The following is a 22,523-nucleotide window of genomic DNA, read 5'->3' as shown; positions in this document are numbered from 1 at the left end:
AGCCCTGGGCTTCACCCCCGGACCCGCCACAGCAGGCCTGAGACATGGTGGGTCCCTTCCCAAGAACAGTGTCTCCAAAGGCAGCAAATAAGCCACATCAACAGGGCACCTGGCCCTTCACTAAAGACGGAAGTCTTTGCACAAAGCCCCGTATTTCTGTTTTGTGATGTTTGTGCACTGATCACTGAGATCCAGCAGCAGGCCCAATAGCAGCTACATCATTTGAAAGTAGAGAGGGGCCAGCATGTCTCAGCACCCCTGCAGAGAAGGTGCAGTGTGGGATCTCTGCCATTCTACTGCCAGCAGCGTACAAGCCCGCCCGACGCTGCTGGTATGCTGCCTGCCTGCCTTAGAGAAAAGAAGGATTTGGCTCCCCACCCAAGCTCATAGACCCCTGAACTGTCCCCACAGACACCCTGAGAATACGGGCTGGGCCCTGGTCCTCCAGCTGCCCTTCAAAAGGGGAGAAATGTCTCTCGAGAGAAAAGCGATCCTTTCCTTAGAGAAGCCGTCATGGGAACTGCAAAAGATAATGCAGAGGGAAAAATAAAAGGAGAGGAGCACACGGCAGACGAAAGGCCTGCAGAGCCACCTGGAGTGCCCGCTTGGCCACGGCTGACCCCAAGCACCGGGAGCCGTCCTCAGGGGAGGACAGTGGCAGGTGGTGGGACTTTTTCTTTTTTGTGGTGCTGGAGATAGAACCCAGGGCCTCGGGCATGCAAGTCGGGCACTCCAGCAACTGAGCTACACCCCAGCCCCGGGTGGTAGGACTTCGGAGCAGCAGGCCTCCCGTCCTTGGGTACACCTGGGAGGGAAGAGACAGCTCTCCTGGGATCCCTGAGCGCCTGCAGCAAACACAGGAAGCAAGACTCCCACCTGGCAGTCCGGGAGACAGACGGAACTGCACCGAGGGCCCACCGCACGCCCTCTAATGGCAGCCGTCAGGGCGCACATGAGCACGCGTGTGGGAGACGTGGGGCTGTGCGCCATCGCGGCTGGAGGGGCTGCAGGCCCGGAGCGCTCCTCAGGGCAGCGTGGAGAGCCCCCCACCCGGCAGGAGGATCCCAAGGTGAAAGCCAGCCTCAGCAACTTAGTGAGGCCCAAGAGTCTCTAAATAAAATATTAAAAGGGCTGGGGATGTGGCTCAGTGGTTAAACACCCTGGGCCCAAGCTCAGTACCAAAAAGAAAGTCGGCCGAAACGTGCTCCTCTCCAGCAGGTTCAGGCCTCCCAGCAAACACAGAGCAGGAGGCAGCGGCCCTTTAGAGGCTGCCAGACAAGGAAGCAGACCCCAGGCCCATCTGCTGCTCGACATTCATGACCCAGGTGATGGGACAGGACCCAGAGAGAAAGGTCAGAGGAGGCTCAGCAACGTCTGGGCAGCAGGAATCTCTGCAACACCTGGGCTTTGATGTTGTTTTCTGAGCTGCCCCCAGCCGCCTCTTCGTTATTACTATCATCATTATTATTATCATCACTGCTGGGGACGGAGCCCAGGTCCTTCCCGGGATGAGCCCTCTCTACCTCTGACCTGCACCAGCCTCCTCTTACTTATTATTATCATCATTATTATTGTCATCATTGCTGGGGACGGAGCCCAGGTCCTTCCAGGCTGAGCCCTCTCTACCTCTGACTTGCACCAGCCTCCTCTTACTTATTATTATCTTCATTATTATTGTCATCACTGCTGGGGACAGAGCCCAGGTCCTTCCAGGCTGAGCCCTCTCTACCTCTGACCTGCACCAGCCTCCTCTTACTTATTATTATCATCATTATCATTGTCATCATTGCTGGGGACGGAGCCCAGGTCCTTCCAGGCTGAGCCCTCTCTACCTCTGACCTGCACCAGCCTCCTCTTACTTATTATTATCTTCATTATTATTGTCATCATTGCTGGGGACAGAGCCCAGGTCCTTCCAGGCTGAGCCCTCTCTACCTCTGACCTGCACCAGCCTCCTCTTACTCATTATTATCTTCATTATTATTGTCATCATTGCTGGGGACGGAGCCCAGGTCCTTCCCAGGCTGAGCCCTACCTCTGACCTGCACCAGCCTCCTCTTACTCATTATTATCTTCATTATTATTGTCATCACTGCTGGGGACGGAGCCCAGGTCCTTCCAGGCTGAGCCCTACCTCTGACCTGCACCAGCCTCCTCTTACTCATTATTATCTTCATTATTATTGTCATCACTGCTGGGGACGGAGCCCAGGTCCTTCCCGGGCTGAGCCCTACCTCTGACCTGCACCAGCCTCCTCTTACTCATTATTATCTTCATTATTATTGTCATCACTGCTGGGGACAGAGCCCAGGTCCTTCCCGGGCTGAGCCCTCTCTACCTCTGACCTGCACCAGCCTCCTCTTACTCATTATTATCTTCATTATTATTGTCATCACTGCTGGGGACGGAGCCCAGGTCCTTCCAGGCTGAGCCCTACCTCTGACCTGCACCAGCCTCCCCTTAGTGACTTTCTGTGTACTGACCCTCCCTGCTCCTTGGTTATCTATCTCCATTGTCCTTGTCATCTTCTAGTGTGTCTCTGCCGCCTCCCCTGCTAGGACACCGTATGGTCAGAGTCCCTATTTGAGGAGAATCCTGGGATGTGCCAGGCATGGATCCAAGCTATGCACTGGGCTCTCTTCACGTCACATGAGCACACTCTGAGATGACCCGGTGCCTCTTGGCCTTCCTGTCCCCAGTAGAAGTCTGCTCTTCCCTGCAGGATGGTATTGTGCACGTGTGACCTGAGCAGTGGCCTGGCTGTCCCATTAAGACGGCTGGTCCTCACTTCATATATAAACTATTGCACTTCCTGAATAAATTGAGTCTGCATCACAGAACCTGGCTCTGGGTGTCTGAGTTAAGGGGCACCTTCACACTCACTCCCTTCCCGAGAGGCCAACCCACATTTGACAACATTTTGGCAACCAACGTGGAGCCTCAGAGGAAGACAAAGCCCACAGAGCTGCTGGGTGAGTGACCTCCTTATGGGGAATCTACCGCCTTCGGTTACAGTTACCCAGGTGCGAGCTTTACATGCGCTGTTAAGGAGTAGGCAAGTAAAAGCCTCAGAAAATGAGGCTATAAATATATGGGACAATGTTATAAATTGCACCCCATGGGTGGCATTGGATAAAATATGGGATCCTAAGTCATGGGAGAGGGTTGTACATTTAGCCCATAGAAAAGAAATACAGGAGGGTAAAACTTACCATCTCACTTTTTATCCAATTGTTACTGCTCTTTTAGCATGCCTTAGGGGGATCCCTGAGGAAAAGCACTTAGACTTACAAGATATTCTGGCTGCTCAAGTAGAGCGTGAGAACAGTGAAAAGGAAGACAAAATTATAAATGCCAATCACCAGGCAAACAGTAGAAAACAGGGAAAAACAAGAGCTAGAAAAACCACAGGAATTCAGAGATAAGGAGAATGAGGATCATCCACAGCCACGGCCTAGTCAGCTTTATCCTGTATTGTCATCTTGTGGTCAGAGTGTTACATTACCATCAAGTGACAGTAAGGAACCATCGTGGGTAGCTGAAGAATCTGTTTCTGCTCCTCCAGCATATTCAAATAATAGCCCTTGTGGGCCACATTTTAATGATTTATGTCAAACTAGGGATTGTAATTGGGGGACTCCTTTACAAGCACTTCCCATAAATCTCAATAGAACAGCACAGTGGCCTTTGCATTGGTATCCTCATGAACAAAAGACAGTTACTACTATTAGGAAGGCAGTTCAAGAAGATGGTCTTCATTCCCCTTATGCTACTCAGTTAATAGAGAATTTTAGTCTGGATCTTAACACTCCCAAGGACTGGAAAGATTTGTGTCCTATGATATTGGGGTCTGGTGAGTGCCTCCTATGGAGAGCAGGGTTCTATGATCAATGTGAGAAACAGGCTGAAAGGAAAAATAGGGCAGGAGTACAGTTAAATGCTGACTGTTTACAGGGAGAAGGAATCTATGCTTCACCAGCTGTTCAGGCGCAGGGCCCACCTCAGTATTTAGATCAAGTGCACTTATGTGCTCTGCGAGCTTTAAAACAAATCCCTAGCAAAGGAGGAAATAAATCACTTTCTCTCTACCACCACTTCATTTCACCCCTTCATCTCACCCCTTCTCTCTGCTTTCCTCTTCCTCAGTCTTTTATGTTATAATTAATGGTTATCATTTTTTCTTCTAGGATTCTTGTTTTATTTTGTTTTTCTTAAGTGCAATATTTTTGAGCTCACAATTTTGATCCAACATACCCGGGTTAATGATTTTCTGATCAGTTCTATTTTTATTCAACTCTAGAGTTTTTTTTTTAACATCTGTTACATTGCAATGGAGATAAATGTTACAAGACCTTTGCTTTTGTGTTATATGTATATGTTTTTGTCTAATGTGTTGTCTATGTATGTATCTGACAAAATTGACATGAATAAAATTAAAATTTTAAAAATGGATCCACATATTTTAAATTCATGTGATTTAAAAAGGTTTGATTTAAATTGGGTAAACTAATAAGAGTAAAATGTCTTTGAAATTAACTCTCAAGTCTGTAGGTGGTCAAACTAATAAAATGTTAATGTTTATAAATGTCTAATATCAATTGATTCTAGGACTTTTCTTCAACAAGAAAGAGCCAGCAAATACTGCTCAATACTCTTGTCTGATATCTTGGTTTTACAGTAAAATAAGTAAATTAGACTTAACATATATAAGATTACTCAAATATGTTTGTTGGAAACATCTGATTAACTTGCAAAGTTAAAATGCTAATTATTAAATAACATTGAGTACTCTTAACTCCTTAAATTCCAGGGGGTAACATACTTAAATGTTATTGGTGTTTTCAAAGATTGGTGGATGAAAAGGGTTTAAAGATTGCTTTGTGTTATCACTAAACACTATGTAACCAAGAGTTAAGTCCTTACAGGTACAATTCTATATACAAAGGGCTCCAAAATTTTAACTGTGTTTCCATTAGAGTACTATAAACAACAAAGTGTTTCTGGGTAAGAAAATGCTTATGTGGTAAACATGAGGGTCTAAGCAAGTGCTAAGACAATCTATGTGTAAGTAAAGGGCAAATTTCAACATGTTTGTGTGTAACAAAGTTAGTTATATGTATGTGAAACAATCAGTTAAACCTACTTAAGATTTTTCCTAAGGTCAAATACTAATGTACTGATATAAACCAAAGTTCAATCTATATGTTAAAATGACAAGGATTTCTTAGAAACAATAATTTACTCTTAACATCATGTCTGTTTTATTCTTTAGAACAATTACTCTTGAAAATTAGGGTTTATACAATTATGGTTAAACAACAACTGTTAACGTATTGTACTGCATTACATAGTCTAAAAGAAGCAATAATTAAATGCAATTTAAATAATACACTTGTGTTAGCATGCTACAATAAGTAAAGACTGGAAGCTACAAAAGAGAGATTCTTAGACAAATGTGCCTAATAATTATCAAGAGAAATGGCCAGAGTCAGAAATTTTTAGTCAATTTAAGCCTACAGACCTTCCTAAGCTACACAGGTAGGCTTAATCTATGTTTGCTTGTATGATTATCTAGCCCTAAATAACAGAAATATAGAGATATCTACTAAACACAGATTATACCAATAAAAGGATATTTTACAAAAATCAAATGACATCAAGTAGCTTAGCTATATTTTCTGGGGACATCAATAATATTAAAGTTTACATGTTGTATTTACATTCCTGATAACTTGGGCAGTGTCAAGGTTCCCACACAAAGGCCTTGTACTTTCCAGACTTTGTTAGGCCTTATTATGGGAACAATTTCTCAGCTCTTCTACCTCCTAGTGAAGGATTATTGACTTCTGTCATCTTCATGATATTCATTGACATGTTCCTGATTCTGCAACATTTATTTTGTATTAATCTCATTTCAGTACTCATGTCTTTTTTTATTCTCTCATAGAAGCACTCACCCCCAGATGACTTTACAACCTGCTCTTCCCCAACCAAACTTCTACCTTGGACCCCTTGATTGACCCAATTTTTAAAAGGGAACTCCAAACTGCTTGACCCACACTGCCCCCTTCCAGCTCAAAGCAGCCAGAGCAGTCATCACCTCCTATCCTTACAGCAGTAAGGAATTCCTAAAGCAAAAGCAGAAAATGAAGTCCAAATTGGGGACAGGCAGTTAGTGTAGAAATAGGAGATCAGTCAAATTGAGGCAATGGAGGCCATGAAAACCATGTGCCTCTAGAAGTTGGAGACTGTCCCTGGGGGAATGTAATGTCAAGCATTTGCAGAGCCCATTGGTTATTAGATTTACCTGGCTGAATCTCATTGGTCCTTCTTCTGCCCATTCACTTCTAAACCTAATCCCACAAGCAAGAAGGAGAAATAAGAAAAAAAAAAAAAAAAAAAAAAAACTGGAGAACAAAAGAGACCTTAACCTATAAAGGATGTGAGGTGCGCTTGCTTCTTGGGACTTTAGAACATCAGCTGTGGTCTTCTTCTCCTCCCGGGAGAGTTCTGTGTTATCAACATTAAATAGAACCTGCTTAATATACTGAATCCTACTTACAGTGTTAGGATTAGCCTGTATACTCTTCCTTTATAATACTGCAGTCCTTAATGTTTGTGGTCCATTTTCAACAAGAGACTCACGAGGGCTCAGGTCAATGAGGTCCTCCTGAAGGAATCCCCTTGCCCTAGTTCTTGGTCGCAGCAGTTAACTGTCTCAAGTATGTAAACTTGCAGACGGGGAGCATTCCACTCTGACCACCTAGGAATATAAAACAAACTGCCCCCCAAATTGGGCCATCAAAACAGACAATGGACCTACATACACCTCAAACAAATTCAAAGTATGGGCATCTACTTGAATATCAAGGTAATTACTAGGAGAGAAGGCAGCAGGCGCCCTTGCCTGGGCCAGTTGGAGAATGGAACCAGCTGACCTGCCCCTCCCAGGAATGGCCCCCACGGACACCACAGTTTCAAGTGACCATTACACCTGCCAGTGAGGGTGTCTGCCTCGGCCTTGTCCATCTTGAAGGACGCTGGTCTTGGCACCCGTGATGCGGTTGCTGGCGGTGCGTTTCGGTAGGCACCAGTCCACGGACTTCATAGCCTCTGCACGTGGAGGCATGTCTGGGGCCTCCACTATGAGCCCTGGCACAGAAAGGAAAGGCCAGGTGGGATGCTGCTGACCAGGGCGAGGCTTTGGGGAGACGTGGAGCACGTCTGGGAGCCAAGGTCCTATCAGGCTATCTTTGGTGCCATTGGGCGATGTTGTCAGTCTGTCTGACCTGGCATAGTGACCTCTGCGTAAATGTGTGCTAAGCTCAGGGGACCTCTGGCCTCTCCCACTGAAGGCTGAAAATGGGACACACCAGAGTCCTGCAGGAGACTCCCCCCATCTTGAGGGAAACAGCCTCTGAATGGGGATTTCTCCACCTCTGCGTCTGCCTAGCCAGGAGCCCCACACGTTCTTCTGGGACTATAACAGCCTGCGTGATCTCTCTCGTGGGAGGGTGTGTCTGGGAAAATGAGTTGGCATTCGCAGAGGATGGCTGTTCACATTTGGCCCAGGATAAAGCATTCTTATATCCTCCATGCAGAGCTGCTGCTTTCTGTGGACTCCCAGAACCCAGAAACACCCCAGAATACCAAGGGGCAGGTGGACAGGGAGCCCAGCTAATCCCAGGTTGTGCCAATGTGTTAGACCTTGTTTATACTCACTGCATTACCAGGGCAACAGCACAAAACAACCACATGACACTCACATCCACAAAGGCCACCCCAGACAACAACTCCAACATCTTTATTGATTTATAAGTATTCGTCAGTTATTTATTTTCTTTTTTTTTTCTTTCTCTTCTTGTCACAGGTGTGTGCCCCTGTGTGGAGCTGGGGACTCACAGGAACGTGGGCATGCTAAGCAAGCATTCTACCTCCAGGGACAACCCCAGCTCCTGGCACTAATCTTAAAATACTCTTAACAACCAGGTACAAGCTGAGCAAGATGGCACACACCCGTAATCCCAGCAGCTCAGGAGGCCCAGGCCTGAGAATCACAAGTTCAAAGCCAGCCTCACCAAAGTAGCCAACCCTGTCTCTAAATAAAATACAAAAGGGCTGGCGATGTGGCTCAGTGGTTGAGTGCCCCTGGGCTCAATGTCTAGGACAAAACAACTCCAGGTACAGTGGTGTGCACCAATAATCCCAGCTACTTGGTGACAGTCAGGAGGATCATGAATTTGAGACCAGCTTGGACAACACAGTGAGATCCCATCTTCAAATATAATCAAACTCTTGATATAATCACATGACCAGTATAAATCATAACATTGATAAACAGGTGTCTCTACCACATGTTCTGAATTGGACTCATGTGTCCAATCCTATCCCCAACACCTTCTTGGAAATGGGTCATTGCAGATGTAAATAGCTAAGTTGAAGTCATAGTGAACAAGTCAGATCCTTAATCCCATGACTGATGTCTTTATAAAAGGAGGAGACAGGATGTGGAGAGACCCACAGCTCAGTCGGTTCAGCTGCTAAGAAATGGTGAGGCCTGGAGGCTCGTAGGTGGAGACTCTCTTCAGCCTGCAGCTGGTAAGTCCAGGACCACAGTGCCCCAGGCACAGGGCGTGTGGTGGGCTGCTTCCTGTCTCACAGACAGCCACCTCCTCTCTGTGCTCACATGGTTAATGTGACAGAAACACTGGGCGTCACCAGGAACCAGACACACTCAGAAGCAGCTGGGCACGGCAAGCTCTGCTTCTGCAGAAGGACGTGCTACTGAGCACAGTCTGGCGAGCAAGTGCACCTGGGCAGGCAGGAGGTCCACCTGCCTTTTCCCTACGCGGCACTGCCCTTGCTCTGGCAGGAGAAGCCGGGTCACCGTCCACAGGATTGGCTCATTGGTCACTTAAGAAATGCACTGTGCTTCTGCCACCTCCCTCTCTTCTCAGGGCAGCAAGGTCTTCGTGGGGCGAATGAGCTTTGGCACAGTTGCAGTTCTCACTTCTTTACCTAAACAACTATTTCTAAAGAGAAAGATTTCTCTCTGCTTTCTGTTGTTTTTCTCCAGTTAATCCACATGTTAATGCATTTGCCAGGTGGGAGGACCACACAAAAATACGTGAGAAAAGCCTGAATACCCCAAAAGGACCAAAAAGAGAAAATGGACCCCTCAGGTATCGCAGTAGTGCAGAATCAGAGGCGGCAGGCAGATGAGCCACGGGCTGGTCCCCTCTGACCACGTGCTGTGCACCCGCCCTGGGCCACCAGCCACCTCAAATCTCTGTGTCTGGCTCCCTGGATGGACGTCAGTGTCCTCAGGCCCACGCCCCCCACCCCTGTGCTGGGCCAATGGAGGTGATGTGGCTCCTGACACGTGGTGGCAGATTTATTTACTTATTTATGACTACTTAACCTTAAGGGTCATAATCCTCCAAGGGGCAGGCCAGTGCCTGCCCAGGGCCTTGGCCTGCAGTCCAGCTACTCGGAAGGACTGCTTGAGCCCCGGGGCTCAAAGCCACTCTGGAAGACCTGTGCCACCCTGGGCAACTTAACAAGACCCTGTCTTAGAAAAAAGTAAAATGGAATAAAATGGCCTGGGACTGCAGCTGGGTGGGAGAGCAGGGGCCTCGCATGAGCAAGCCCTGTTCAGTCTCCACCACCTCAAACCCATCATTGCTCCCCAGGTGCTTTGGAGGCTGAGGCAGGCATGTCACAAAGAGCTGGGAAGGCCTCAGTTCTGTACCGATGAAGTCACTCTACATGCTGGGGTTTATTTTTGAAGGACTTCATGGTTCACAAGTAGAACACAGCATTGGCACTTCATTGTTGAAGAAATGTAAATTGTAATTAAAAATAAATATGCAAACCTTTAAAATAAAAAAAAGAGGCAAAGAAAGGCCCTTCGTCTCCTTTCCACCCATCTGTTATTTCTTCTATCCTACCTCAGGTCAGCCTGAGTGGTGGAGCAAGACCCTCTCTCAAAATAAAGTCAAATGTTTACAGAGGGCTGGGGACGTGGACCCCGGGGAAGGGAGCACGTGACTCGGGACCAGTGGGTCTCCGGGAACACAGGCACAGATGAGGTTCCCTCAGGAAGGACAGGCAGGTCCAGGGAGCATCCGGGCTGTCTCCAGGGTGAGGTGGTGTAGAAATGATGCCATTCTGGTGACCTCAGCCAGTGTCTGTGATCTGGCCGATCTCAGAATCCTGGGGCTCACAGGGTCTTCAGTATTTTATCGAAGTTCCTCCAGTTAGAGGTTCCTCAAGATATTGCATCCATCCTTGCACACTCTATTTATTAGGGTCAACCAACAGTGCACAGGTAGATTTCCAGATTTCCCAGGAATATGGGAGCAACAGCCTGGAGAAGACTGGCTTGGTAGGGAAAGGCCAGGAAAAAGAACGCAGAACTTCTGGATGAATCCTCATTTCCTCGTCCTTCCTTCGTCTCCTTCCCACCCATTTCTTATTTCTTCTATCCTACCTCAGGTCAGCCTGGGCAACGGAGCAAGATCCTCTCTCAAAGTCAAATTCTTATGAAGGGCTGGGGATGTAGTGTGATGGGCTGACAGATCTGGCTCCATGAGAATGTGTTGGGACTAATGCCACGTTAACTAACTCAGGCTGACTCCTTACTCCCTGGTGAGCAAGATCAAGGCTCAAAGGCGGTTTCAATAGTTAATGATGATAAATCAGACCACCGTCAGAGATTGGTTAACAACAGTTCTGTGAACGTGATCCGCTCGTGTGCCATAGAGTCCTATGGGACTCTCGCCTGCGTGAACCCCCCATGCCGTGCTGACCTTTAAGCTGATTGGTTCCCACCTAGCCCCCACCCTACATAAAAGCTGTGTGACTTCCTCAATAACGAGTTCCTGCTGTGACTGGTCTCCCTGACTCGTCTGATTGTCCTCTGCCCGGAGGGCTGCGTGCGGGCAGTAAGTTGGCCCTACCTATCCCGGTTGTTGGGGAGTGTCCCCTTCCCTTGCTGCTGGTGAGAAGAGCAAGGGGGTTTAAGACCCCCGACATTACAGGCCAGACCCTAAGGGAAATGAACAGACTCCATTTTGCTCTAAGACTCCATGTTATGTAGGAAACAAGCTTCTCCCATGGGAACACCCCACCTCTGTGCCCATCATCAGTTACTTGGTGTGACATGTTTAATAATATACAATGGCAACGCCTATGTAGTAAAGAATTGCTCTCTTTTGATTCCTATTGCTCTTAACCAATGTACCATGTAACAGTGATTGTGTGGATGTTAGTAGCCATTCTTTAGTTTGTACCTAGGTAAGGGTCATTCTGACCCACTTCCCCCGCTGTTGATGATCTCATGATGTTAGTTTGTAATTTCAAATCATAGCAACAGACACTTATGATTGATGTGATTTTTGGTATAAGAACCCCTACAACCCTGTGGTCGGGGCTGTTCTCCCAATAGCCATTTTTGGGGCACTGTGTGAGACAGTCAGCCGGCCGGCTTAATAAAGACTCTCAAATTTGGACTTCTCAGTGGTGATCGGTCTCTGTTCTTCAGTTGCGCCCCATGACAATAGACCATCAGTCAAGCACTTTGCTAGCGTGCACAAGTCCCTGGTCAAATTGCTAGCAGGGCAAAAAAGAAAAAAGAAACCGCCAAAGGGATTCACCAGTGGCACCCACAGAGTGCCCGACCTGTTAAAGGCCAAGAAGCGCACCCTGTGGTCCAGTGCAAGTGAGGACTGTGACCTCTGGCACGTCAGGCAGACACCCACAAAGGAAGGTGCCAAAGAGCTAGAAAGGGCTCCTCTTGTCCACAGCTGGGCTCAGAGCTGTGAACAGAACCATGCTCAAAAAAGAACGCCCCAAAACATCCCAACGGAGACGAAGTATCTAGAAAGATACACGCCAAATTCTGGACTGGTCGATGACAGGATCAGCAACCATGCGCATGGGGGGGAGCATGGGGGGGGAGGAGGCTGTGTGCTCAGCAACCCACACACCCCGCTGAGGTTTGCAGCCTGTTTGCTTTCTCAATCCCTACTCAGTACGCAGAAGGGGGAGTGAACAAAGAGGAAGAGGGGCGGTCCTAGTGGTGCGCACAGTCATTCCAGCAAAGGAAGAGGCCCAGGCAAGAGGATCTAAAGTTCCAGCCCAGGCTCCGCAACTTAGGCACACCCTGTCTCAAAAACAAAAGGGCTGAGGGTGTTGCTCAGTGGCACAGCACCTCTGGGGTGAAGCCCCAGCACCAAAGGAAGAGGAGAAGGAGAAGGGGTACATATGAGGAGGCTGCAGAGAGGAGAGCCCAGAGGGATGCGCAGCAGAGAGACGGCACGGGGGAAGGGCGGGGATGGGGGAGCCGGGGAGGAGAGAGAGGGAGGAGGAAGAGAGGGCTGGGAAAGGCCCTTCTTCCTCTTGCCTCTTGGAGGGAAGCCCTTTCTCAGTGTGCAAAAGCCAACTCGCCACCGGAGGCCAGCGGGGATGCAGGGCGAACACATCTCGGACCAGGAGCACTGTGGACTGGGGTGCTCGGTCAACTGTTAAGGAGGCCTGGGCGTGCACCAGACACCCGGGAGAGGAAAGGAGAGGAGGGAACGCATTGCGGCGGCCTCCGGGAAGGCCGGTGCGTTGGCGACGGCAGCACGGCCCTCTGGTGGTGACAGCCAAGTAGGGCTGATGGGAACGTCCACCTGCCGCTCAACTCCGCCGCGTGAGGGGCTGGACTTGACTCTTCTGGGAGGAAAACCCGGCCCTGTGGTTTGTGCAAAGTCGCGCTGTGGCTCTCACAGGTCAAATGTGCAGTGCCAGCTTGTCCCCGGGACAGACGCGCCTCCGCAACCCGTGAGGTTCGCGCACCTCTGGGGCCCCAGCCCAGGCGCCGCAGGACTCCTGCACCGCGGCTCCCCTCGGCGGGACCCCCGCGCCGCGTCTCCCCTCGGCGGGACCCCCGCGCCGCACCTCCCCTCGGCGGGACCCCCGCGCCCGCACCTCCCCTCGGCGGGACCCCCGCGCCCGCACCTCCCCTCGGCGGGACCCCCGCGCCCGCACCTCCCCTCGGCGGGACCCCCGCGCCCGCACCTCCCCTCGGCGGGACCCCCGCGCCCGCACCTCCCCTCGGCGGGACCCCCGTGCCCGCACCTCCCCTCCGCGGGACGCCGGCGCCGCACCTCCCCTCCGCGGGACCCCCGTGCCCGCACCTCCTCTCGGCGGGACCCGTGCCTGCGGCTCCCCTCGGCGGGACCTATGCGCCGCCACCTCGGCAGCGCCGCACCGCAACCGGGATTTCTTCAGTCCGCCCTCGGCCCCACCGCCGGGAGGTCAGGCTGTGGTCTGGGCGCCAGGCCAGGGCGCACAGAGAAGGCCCGTCCGACTCGCCCTGCGGGTGCCCGCACACGCCCGGTAGCCCGGCGCGCCCTGGGCTTCCTTGCCCCCTCTGCCGCCCGTCCTTCTGTCCTTTCCTCCCACGAATGGCTGGAGTTCCCCGAGAAGAGGGGCCACGCAGGGCAGCGGGCCCTGCGCGCGGCTCACCGGGCCCGCCGAAGGCACCGCCGGCCCGGCCCGGCACACTCAGGTGTGCCACAAGCACACCGCCGGCACGAGCGCCGGGCTGACGCGGGGCCGGACCCGAACGTCGTGGTGTGACACACGGAGGAGGCTCTCGCTTCTCCAAACGTCGACACGCGACTTTTGGAAAGACTCTGGAAATGACTTCGGTTGACGCAGAGCCAACCCGGATAGCGATCGCCTCTCCTGCGATTCACGCGGCGTGGGCGCTGAGGCCTCCGCCGGCACCTCGCCTGGTGCAGCGCTTCTGCCCGACCAGGCGCCTTCCTCCCCTCTGAACTCAGGCCACCGCGCAGAGTCGCTACTCACCGAGGCCCCATTTTCCTCACGAAGACGCGCTGCTCTACCGTCCTCACCGTTCACTCCCACTCACCGCATGGCTGCTGTTTTATTTCACTTTTATATCCACACAATGAAATGTTCTCAACTGGTTATTCTTTTTATCCCACGTCGTATTTTCATGCTTTACCAAGTTTCAACATCAGAAAACCATCCTTGTAAGATTCATACACAACAATCCTGGTACCAATTAGAAAGCTCAACACTCCCATTTGCAGTGAAAACCTAGGAAATCAAAATTTAAAGGGTTTGCCTTAAAACAATGTTGGAAAGATACATACTGCATGAATTCTGCAACCAGATGCTCGCTCACAGCAATTTCTTATACCTTCCTTTCAGTTGGCCATGGACGGGATACCTTCATTGTCCTGTGCTGCTCAGGATTCAACACTGGGCCTCACATGTGCTAGGCAACTGCACTACACTGAGGCACAACCCAGCCCCTCATAACAATTTTTAGCGTGGAAGAGGACACATGTAACCATACATATAAATATGTCTTTAGAAAATTTTAAAGATGAGTGGGTAAATTCAAACTTCATGATAGTTAACAGTTCAGCATTTTAAGTCAGAAAACAACTGCATTATATTGCAAGTTTCTGTTACCAAATGCAGCAACTCTACGATTACAAACTACATAATCTGTATGCAAGAATCACAGTTATACCAACCTAATTTCTTGTTAACCACTGTACTCAGACCATATGAAAATAGTGAGCTTGAGATGCTGGTCCACTTCTCTCCCTCTTTACCCTCCTCCCTGCTGCATGACCTAGGAGCTCCTCCACCATGATGTTTTAAAGCATCTCAGACCAAACCAACAGAGCCACCCAACTACAGACAGAAACCTGTGCTCACAGGGCCAGGGGAAATCTTTGCCCCAACACTGGAAAGTTGAGTAACGGATGCAGAGAACTGGAAGGCCAGGTGCCTTTACAAGATTTATTACTTGCATAAGTTTTCCCTGAGTGAATCCCTTGTCATTCCAAGGAACTAGGACAATTAGAAGCTTTCCCACATTTCTCAAATGCACAGGCCTTCTCTCCACTCTGAGCACTTTCATGCAGAGGAAGGAAAAGGAATCACCACACATTCAGGGGCGTTGTTTTCCCAGGTGAGTGAAATTCTTTGAGGGCAACACAGAACACTTAGTGAATATACATGCACACATACCTGTATATAAGAGCACTCGACAACATTTCCACGAGTACATGCATGTCATGGAAGGTGACTGAGAAAATCAGATGATTTCTCACTTTTCTTTGCATTCAGTGGGCTTTTCTCCAACATGAGTTCTTTCATGTGGAAATGACTAGAAGTAGTGAAGGTTTTCCCACACTGCAAGCATTTGTAGGGCTTCTCTCCAGCGTGAGTTGCTTCATGTGTGTGAAGGTGAGCAGAAGTAGTGAAGGCTTATCCAGATGTTCACACCGACAAGGCTGCTCTGCAGTGTGAGATCGTTCGTGTACGTGAAGGTAAGAGGAACCAGTGAAGGCTTTCCCACATTGTTCACAATCGTAGGGCTTCTCTGCAGAGTGAGTTCTTCTGTGTCTGTGAAGGTGAGCAGACGTAGAGAAGGCTTTTCCACATTTTTAAGGACTTCTTTAAGAGTCCATTCATGTGAGTGAAGCTGACCGGATGTAGCAAGGGCTTTTCCAACTGGTTACATTCATAGGGCTTCTCCCCTGTATGAGTTCACTGTGGACTCGAAGGTCAGAGCACTGGTGAAGGCGTCCCACGTTGTGCACATTCACAGGGCTTCTCTCCAGAATGAGTTCTTCCATGTTGACGACGGTAATCAGAACTAGTGAGGTTCTCCCACGTTGTGCACATTCACAGGGCGTCTCTCCAGTATGAGTCCATTCCCGTGAGTGAAAATCACTAGATGAAGTCAAGGCTTTCCCACATGTTTACGTCTATACGGTTCCTCTCCAGTATGAAACCATCTGTGTATATGAAGGTAAGAGGAGCGAGTGGAGGCTTCTCTCCAGAATGAGTCCGTTCACGTCTGTGAAGGTAAGCAGAAGTGAAGGCTTTCCACAGTGCTCACAGTGACAGGCCTTTTTCCAGTATGAGTCCACTCGTCTATGAAGATGACTGGTTGTTGGAAAGGCTTCCCCACATCGTTTACATGCCTAGGCTTCTCTCCAGTATGAGTTCAGTTACGTATTTGAAACTTAGAGGAAGGAGTGAAGGATTTCCCACACTGTACATAGTGATAGGGCTTCTTTCCATGAAGCATCCATTTATGTAAATGAAGCTGACTGGATTTAGCAACGATTTTCCCACATTGTTTACATCTGTAAGCTGTGTCACCAGTGAGTTCCTTGATATTTTTGAAAACACAAGGAACAACTGAACCCTTTTCCACATGTCACACATTCATAAGGTACACTTAGAGTGTGCACTGACACTTGTCTTTGAACACCTGCATGAGAAATTGAAGATGTTCTGTTCTAAGTTCACATGGCTTCCCTCCACACTCCTGGATCTCATGTGGCTTGTCTGCAGTGAGATACGATGTGCCTATGATGGAACAAGAGACATGGGAAGACGTGTCCACACATGCTGCTTTCCCGTGGACTTATTCTAGGGGGAAGTCCTGGTGAAGACTATGATTTGGAATCTCACAGAAGGATTTCCAATGCTGAGCACTGAGCACATTCACAAGAATGAAGTTGACTGGATGTAGTATAGTCTGTCCCACATTGTTCTCAAACACAGGGCTTCTCTCCAGTGTGAGTTCTTCCATGTGTGCAAAGGTGAACAGACCCAGTGAAGATTTCCCCAATATTTACATTCATAGGGCTTTTCTTCACGATGAGTAGATTCATGAGAGTGAAAATCACTAAATGTAGCAAAGGCTTTGCCACATTGTTTACATGTATAGGATTTCTCTCCCATATGAGTTCCTTTATGTGTTTGAAGTTGACAGGAAGTAGTGAAGGCTTTCCCACATTGTTTACATTCATAGGGCTTCTCTCCAGTGTGAGTTCATTTATGTATTAGAAGGTAAGATGAAGTAGTGAAGGTTTTTCCACATTGTTTACATATATAGGGCTTCTCTCCAGTATGAGTTCGTTTATGTACCTGAAGGTCAGAGGAACTACTGAAGGATTTCCCACATTGTTTACATTCACAGGGCCTCTCTCTACTATGACAGGATACATCAACGGCTTTGCCATGTTGTTGACATCTGAGAGCTGTCTCTCCAGTATGAGATCCGGGATATTTCTGAAAACACGAGGAACAACTGAACCCTTTTCCACATGTCACACATTCATAAGGTCCATTTACACTGTGCACTGACTCTTGTGTTTGAACACTTGCATGAGATATTGAAGATGTTCTGCTCTGTTCAAGTTCACATGGCTTCCCTCCACACTCCTGGATCTCATGTGGCTTGTCTGCAGGGTGACATATGATATGCCTATGATGGAAAAAAGATATGGGAAGACGTGTCCACACATATTGCATTCAAAGGGACTTGCTCTACTGGCGAGGTCCTGGTGAAGACTAAGATTTGGAATCTCATTAAATGTTTTCCCACCTGAGCACCTTTTAAAATATTTCTAGAACCTACCATACAAATTCTGTAAAAGAAATTAGAAGGCAATTTATGGTTGGCTTATGAACACTTTTACATTCATTGGTTGTTATTGAACTTACACTATCACCAATGGCAGGGAAAGTGCTGCTTTTCTGTCATGTCCAAATGGTTTGCATCTAAAGGCCATGATGACTTTGTGACACTGCTTCGCAGAGCTACAACTAAATCAGTGCTATCAAAAAAGCAGTTTCTTAGCACTGTCAGCAAATCAATTACTTTGAAAACACTAAACATGTATCTCACAATAAAGTTCACATTTCTGGTAAAATAGCTATAATTCACCTTGCTTGTTTTCCTTCCTTATTTGTAAAATTATGGGACATGTTAAATTCCCTCAAGACACTGTTTCCTCTGGTGAGTACAAATTACCTTTGATCTTTCTGGGGATTCGTGTTCTGATCCTCCCATTTGTCTCCTAAAATGTAGACCCAAACAATCATGATGAATCATCATAATTTCAGAATAAATTACGGGATTTATAATGTGGGCAACTATAAAGCAACAATTAAACAGAAGAAAAAAGGAAAACTATTATGGGATTCATAGTGCAGAGTGTAATGACATTAGGTCAAATTTATTTCCCAAAGTACTCCCTTTCCACACTCCAATCTTGCCAGGCACAGTGGACCCCACTAGGAATCCAATAACCTTGGGAGGCTGAGAAAGAAGGATCTCAAGTTCAAAGCCAGCCTCAGCAACTTAGGGAGGCACCGTGTCTAAACAAAATATAAAAAAGGGCTACAGGTGGGAATCGGGGGTTCAATACCCCTGGGTTCGACCCTTGCTTCAGATAAAAAACAAAAACACTCCCAATTACTAAACATTTGATTTTGTAATGAAACATCCTTACCTATAAAGGCCAGGTTTCTAAGGACTTCCTGCATCACGTCTCTGTGGAGATTCTTCTGGGAAGGATCCAGCAAAGCCCACTCCTCCTGGGTGAGGTTCACAGCCACATCCTTGAAGGCCACAGAATTCTAGAACATTGCACACAAGTGTGGTGCCGGCCAGAAGAGACTGACGGCATGAAGGCTCTGTCTCTACACGTGAGATGGTCCCACGACTGTGATCTCCAAACGTTTATTCCATGCTTTTGTCATCCAAACGTGTCCCCTCTGTCTGCACTCACTTCCCCAAACAGAAGCATTCCAATACAGGAACTGAACTGTCCAACCCATTAGGGATGCTCTTGGGTCACCCCTAATGTTCTTATAGGGTGTGTGTCTAATACAGGTGATAAGGAAACCCTTCCTGTGAGAAAGAGCGAATCTTAGTCCTCCTGACAGTAACTACCTTAGAAATGCATGCTGACCAAGGTGGACCTTGCTGCGAGGGGAGCTAAGGATTCGGGAGGGATCCACCACACTTAGCAGTGACAGAGTGTAGGTAAACAACATGAGCTTTACTGAACGTCCCCCTTCCTCCAGAAATCACATTACTTTGTCCCACTCTTACCCTAGAACCTGAAGGAGCACCCATTTGAAAAGAAACAAACAAAACATGCTCTGCTCAAGGAGATTGGGAGCATCTCTGATAGACAACATTTCACTCAATTGTTCACAATGTGTTCACTGGGGATTGAGAAAAATCAGGCTGCAACTGCTTTACTCCAGAGCAAATCCAACAACCAGCAAATGAGAACACTGATTGGTAAACAGCAAATTGCTAATACTTCTGATAAGAGCAAAGAAGAACGGGGTAAGTGGAAAGATACGTGTGTCTTAGCAATAACTGTCACCAGAGGTCACCTCTTCCACAAACAGCACTGCAAAATGTCATAAATCTCCAAAGTAGATATTACAGTGATCAAGAAAGCACTTCTCCATGCCTAATAGGAATACAAAGGTGTGACGATCGTTAACACTCTCCGAAACACAGACTGCCACCTTCTCTGACATACAGCAGGTGCCACGTGACAATGTTTCCTTCAAGGACATTTTCCTTCACATAGGCCACACATACACAGTTGTCTGTAGCAACGGGATCCCTGTGTGTGTGTCAAGATGCCGATATAACAAACCTAAAGGATTCTCAACGGCAGTATTTGGTAAGGCAACGCACTGTGGAGGTTTGTAGCCCAGGAGCCACGGACACCACACGGCACAAGTGTGCAGGAGGCTGTGGCACCCAGGAGCGTGGGGACGGAATGACACTGGTGCAGTCATGAGGCAGCCTAAGCGTGCCCCCCAGGACGAATCCCTGTACTTATGACACGGGACTGTACATACCCGACTCTCCAATAATGAAACTCCAAACAGCGCAGTACTAGCAGAACAGGGAGAACGCGCCAAGAGAGGAGAAAGCGTTCAGTGAGGCGGCCTTTTCAGGAAAGCGGATTAGGGAAGGGACAGATACTGTACCGTGGGGGCGGGGCCACCAGCAACGTAGAACATGGGCCAAGGGCATCCTAGTTGCAAACACGCACCTGTCTTATTGCACAAATACCACTATAAAGTCTAATGTCAAAAAAACCACTCTCGGAAGTTAAGAGGAAAGGGTTTTCAAGAGGAATAGGGAAAACATTTTTACATAAGAAGAGCAAGCAATAATAAAGAAGAATGAGAAATTCAAATACACTAAAATTAAGGGATTTAAAGGATGAAACCCGTGGAGGACAAACCTGCAGCACATGGGACGTGGCTCTCACGCTCTGGACAGTTCTTGCTCCTTGACGTCTGTGAGAGACGCGAGGGGCAGGAATCACTGCTGCCCTGGCCCCTTGGCACCAGCATCCACAGGCTGCTGCCCACCTGTCTCCACAGAAGGGACACAGGGCCTGGGGGAGACCATGTCCCAAGGAGGCCGCTGTCTAGGTGAGGCCTGTTCCAGGAGGTTCCTCAACACCAGGGCCTCCAGCTGCTCCTCTGAGAGACTGTACCCCAAATCTCAAGCTCGCCTCAAGAAGGGGCTGACTCGGGACAGATTCTCTGCACCCTGCAGGACACAGGGCAGCTCTGGGCACCTGGTTGCAGCCCCAGAAAAGGACATGACAGTGGCTCAGGACACAGGACCCTCTAAGGAGTCCAAAAAGAACTTCTACCCAAGACATTAAGCCCTCTTTGCCTGGAGAAGGTAAGGACAGACCCACAGAGTTTCAATATGCAGACCCAGGTGACTGACGTCCACTTCTCCCTCGTGGAGTTGTTCACAAATGGAAAGCAAATCATTTAGAAAGCATGTCCATCCTCAGCGAAAAACTGGTAACTGAAGAGCTGGGCCCACCTGAGTGACGTGAGGGCAACAAGCATTGACAGCGCTGTGAGCTGGAGGGGAGCTGGAGACTGGACGTGTGGGGAGAGGTGCGTGCTCAGGGCTTACTGCCCGCCCTGGGACGGGTGAGGCTGGGCAAAGGAAAGGGCATCTGAGACCAGTTTCTCAAACACGCGGAAGATGGGGGGGCAGCTGCACCCACGGGGAGAAGGAGGGAAGGTGACCTCTAGACCAATAACCTTCCACAGGGAACCCCATCCCGAGTCAGCATCCCCGGAGAGGATCTGCCCTCACTGCACACTGAGAGACGAGGACTGCAGACTGCGCTGTGCAGACATAGTGGTGCGCACACGGCTGCAGACCAGGCAGCACACTGGGAACCACCCAGGACCAGCCCACACCAAGGCCTGAAGGTAGCAGGGCTGAGCTGGAGCAGCATCTGACTCAGCTCTGGGTGGGTCAACTCTGGAGCTGACAGAGGGAGGCCAGAGTCCAGCCACCCCTGGCTCCCGCCAGTTCTAACCAGCCCACCTCCCCCAGGAGTCCTGACCCCACCACTCACCATTTCCTGCCTTCTGGGGAGTCCAGACATCCTTCCTGGGGATCTCACAGCACCTGCAGCTCACAGGGAGACAGTCTCAGCCAGAGCCACTGGGGCCTCACACAGCAGAGGAGACACAGTCCTAGAGATGGATTCTGAGCTGCCAGGGTGAGAGATCAAGGCCTGTGACTGTGGAAGGCCACCCCTCCCACCAGCTGCCTGCTGACTGCCCAGGGCTGCACAAGACCCCTCTCTCACCCCAGCCACACATGCACACTGTGGGGCCATGAGTGACAGGGGATGGATCAGACTCCTGGATAAGTGAGAGCAGAAGGACAGATTCTTGGCACAGGGCATTTTTAGGCAGGGTGTCCTCCCAGCAAGGGACCCAGCAGGAGCACATTTCCACATAGAACTGAACCTGGCTTTCCACAGCAGGCCCTGTAGTCTCTCTGCATCTTCTGCCTGTACACAGTCACATGCATGTGTGAGGAATGACACACTCGATGTGTGGAATCACTCTGTGAAGGCAGCCCACCCTGACCTCAGAGGAGGTGGGATCCAGGTCAGGCAGGGCTGGAAGGGAGGCAGGCAGGCATCCATCTCTTAGGAAGAGCTGGGGCTGCACGGCCAAGCCTCCTCACACTTTAACTCTGTCAACTCATTTCCAGACAAGAAAATATAGACAAGGAAATGCAATTACGTTCATGAAAAACTAGTTATATGGCAATAAAAGGAATCAAACAGAAAGAAGAGCAAACACCTGAACTGCTCAGGTAAGGAGCCTGCTTCACCCACAGGTCAGGATGAAACCCACTTGCAGAGGGGTGACACACTGCCAAGCTGGGAGCCAGACTGACTGCTGAATGTGGTCCTGAGGGATAAGGCCAAAGACACTGGCCCCACTGCAGCCATGCAACACGCCCCTGCGTCTATTCCCTCCTGGATGCTCCCTGCCTTCACGGGTCAGACACTACCAATCCAGACTCGACATGGGAGCTGTTAGGAAGAAGACGGCACAGACCCCTCTGTTAACAGAGCAAGCCTGTCCACGGCTGTCCAGGATCCCACTGCTGCTCCTGGCTCAGGTGAGCAAGCCTTTCCACGGCCGTCCAGGATCCCACTGCTGCTCCTGGGTCAGGTGAGCAAGCCTTTCCATGGCCGTCCAGGATCCCCACTGCTGCTCCTGGCTCAGGTGAGCAAGCCTTTCCATGGCTGTCCAGGATCCCCACTGCTGCTCCTGGGTCAGGTGAGCAAGCCTTTCCATGGCTG

The 22,523-nt window shown here is 49.3% G+C and overlaps 1 protein-coding gene and 1 long non-coding RNA gene across 3 annotated transcripts in view; one reads left to right on the top strand and one right to left on the bottom strand.

The window, feature by feature from the left end:
- LOC306663292 overlaps nt 1–22,523 on the top strand; it is a 726,016-nt gene that overhangs the window by 474,792 nt on the left and 228,701 nt on the right. The gene's annotated exons all lie outside the window — the stretch shown is intronic.
- Nucleotides 1–22,523, bottom strand: part of NLRP3 (NLR family pyrin domain containing 3) — a 52,366-nt gene that overhangs the window by 28,462 nt on the left and 1,381 nt on the right. The window contains exons 2-7 of the mRNA XM_079143611.1: nt 21,273–21,411; nt 20,121–20,434; nt 18,351–18,477; nt 17,870–17,915; nt 15,064–17,320; nt 13,925–14,115 (exon numbers count right to left, since the gene is read on the bottom strand). The gene's annotated coding sequence lies outside the window, so the exon portion shown is untranslated. The remainder of the gene's footprint in view (nt 1–13,924; nt 14,116–15,063; nt 17,321–17,869; nt 17,916–18,350; nt 18,478–20,120; nt 20,435–21,272; nt 21,412–22,523) is intronic.

The sequence above is a fragment of the Sciurus vulgaris genome (genome assembly GCF_902686455.1).
Source record: "Sciurus vulgaris genome assembly, chromosome: 6".
In the NCBI taxonomy this organism is placed as follows: Eukaryota; Metazoa; Chordata; class Mammalia; order Rodentia; family Sciuridae; genus Sciurus; species Sciurus vulgaris.
Note: the sequence above shows the minus strand (reverse complement) of the source record. Positions and strands in the feature narration are given on the sequence as shown.